Source organism: Phaethon lepturus, unplaced genomic scaffold, assembly GCF_000687285.1.
Source record: "Phaethon lepturus isolate BGI_N335 unplaced genomic scaffold, ASM68728v1 scaffold48740, whole genome shotgun sequence".
Classification (NCBI taxonomy): Eukaryota; Metazoa; Chordata; class Aves; order Phaethontiformes; family Phaethontidae; genus Phaethon; species Phaethon lepturus.
The window spans coordinates 1-2,595 of record NW_010512139.1 but is presented as its reverse complement, the minus strand read 5'-3'; positions in this window follow the sequence as shown (position 1 = coordinate 2,595).

Here is a 2,595-nt window from a genome sequence, read left to right as displayed (position 1 = left end):
CCGCGGCGGCTGAGTGCCGCCGCGGTGACACAGCTATTCAGAGAATAAATTTCTGGGGTTTTCTGCCAGAGACTCCATTGTCTTGGCATTTTGTTTTGTTTTGCTGTGTTTTGTTTTGGTTTGGTTGGTTTGAGCTTGTCTTTTGCTTTTGCATTTGGAGACACAGTTGGGAAATACTTGTAAGGCAGGAAAAAAACCCCAAACTCCTGAGTTTTTCTACTTAGGAGAATCCTCCAAAGGATTTCTAATTTGCAAGGGGAGACAAAGGAGGAGGCTCTCTGCACTGAGGAGCTGGATTTTAAATCAGGTGCTTCGGGAGAGCCTGGGCAAATCGGTTTCTCCCTGTGTCTCCAAAATGGCCGCGCTGCCTCGGAGGGAAATTGGGAGGAAAAATCATAAATCTTTGTGGAGCAATAAATAGACTATAAATGGGTATCCAATATGCCACTGCTTTCAAGCTCAGTCACACTGTGCTGGTCAGCTTTGGGGTAGGAAGTAAAGACAACCGCTTAGCAAATCTGGCAGGAACACAACAAAAATACTGTGAAAGATGACAAAAACTGATGAGTTTTCTATTCAAATCCATCACAAATCTCAGGAGTAAGGCTTTCATATAAATATGCATTCGTTTAAGGGAAGGAGGGCAGTCTGCACTTTTTGGTGTTGCCATCAAAAAATGGCTTTGTTTTGCACGTGTATTAATAGATACACTTTATTTTGTTGAATAAAATAGTTGAAGTTTTGTTCTTTTAGTAAATACATGCTGAAAAATAATGTTGTTTCTATTTCCAAAATAAAATACCTTCATATCTTATAGGCTATTTAACAGTATTGTAATTATTAAATTTACTAAATTAATAATTTACTTTTCATGATTAATAATTCACTTTTCAATATTTTTACAACAAAAACAAATTCCAACTTTTGCCACCATATTTCATTTCAAAATGTCACCAGAACTAAATCATTAAAAAGGTCATTAATGTATTTATAACCGAGTATCATGTTATAAAACACCTACAAAGCAATTCATGTTTGTTAAAAGACAAAACTTGGTATTTACCTGGAAGCCGTGGAAATAGTACACATTGTTTTACTACCAGTCTAGATGCATATTCCTCCAATATGCAGTACGAAAAGCTTTCTTGTAGTTTCACAATCCAGTTACACTGACCATTTATTAGCAGGTAGCGTTTGTCATCCGTTCTCCCACAGCAGTAAATGAGACATTAGCCTTTTTCCGCGTGCTCAGAACAGAAGACACGCGTTGTACATGACACGTGTGCTAAGTGTTGGCAGGGATGGCTTTCTAAAGGCAATATTTAGTAAATACATATACAAAGAAACTCTTGCCTGGTCATCTGGAAAGAAAATATGTACTTCTGACTCATGGGTGTATTGCCACTTTTGACAGGGCTGAATAGTTGTGGATAAACAGGGCGTGTTAATACAGGAATAATGCATAAGGTTTTGCGTGCTGATTTTGTTACTCCAAATGTTGTAGTTTTGTATAATCATTTGTTATCTCGGATAAGGTGAAAATTACTGTATATGCCCTGTGAACGCACGTGCATGTGCATGTATTTGGACACATACGTGTGTGATACTGTATATACATACCCAAGCGCATACGTACAGATATATATAGATCTATATCGGGTTTGTTTCCCCTCCTCTTAGCTATGAAGGCTGTGCCGTAGGGTCAGACTGATAGGGATCTGCATCGGCCGCGTTCGGCCGTGCACAGAGTGCCAGTGCAGATTCCAGCCCCGTGCAGCCGCTGCGTTCCTGGCGTGCTTTATTCCTTGGGAGTGTGCTGCCGGTCTTTTGACCTATATGCAGGAGAACTGAAAATAATTAGAAACCTGAGGTTTACACAACCTCCTTGTCTTCCTGGGTCTCCCCAGGCACAATCATTCCACACATCACTCCTGTAACTACATGGAGTAAACAGAGGTATACTCCTTCCACAGACAGACGTAAACGAAGCGGAGGACACGTAAATGAATCTGAAATAGAAAGATACGGCCAAAATAATGACCGCTTAAAGTTTTGGTTTAGAATGTGACCATAAACAGCTGAGGGTAATCCAAAACTCGACATTGCGTGTGGACATCTAGCAAGAATCGCTGTGATTTGCTTTAGCAGAAGCTAAACCTTCTGCTAAATCAATCAGGGTCTTTAACTGCCTGGCGTGTGTACGCTCTGTGATGCGGGGGCTGTTACTAGGGAAGCAGCGTAATGCTGGAGCTGCGTGACGCAGGAGCTGGAGGCCAAGAAGCTATTACCGCAGTTCTCCCAGTTCATTAGTTTGCTGTATGACCTTGGAGGGCGTCCATGGCATTGGCTCTTGGCTTCTGCAGAGACACTACTCAAAGGCAGGTGTCCACCAAACCCTTCGCCACGCCGCGTCTTAGGCGCGCTATTTACGGCTCCCCGGCCCGGTGGTTGAGGTGAGCCGGTGCCGCGCTGGCCAGGAGAAGCGGGGAGCTGTGGCCGGCTGGCAGGGAGAGCGGGCAGGTCGGGCCTGGCAGGGGCTCGCGAGGGAAGAGGGAAGCTGCGGCCCCACGCGCAGAGGAGGCAGCGCGGCTGAGC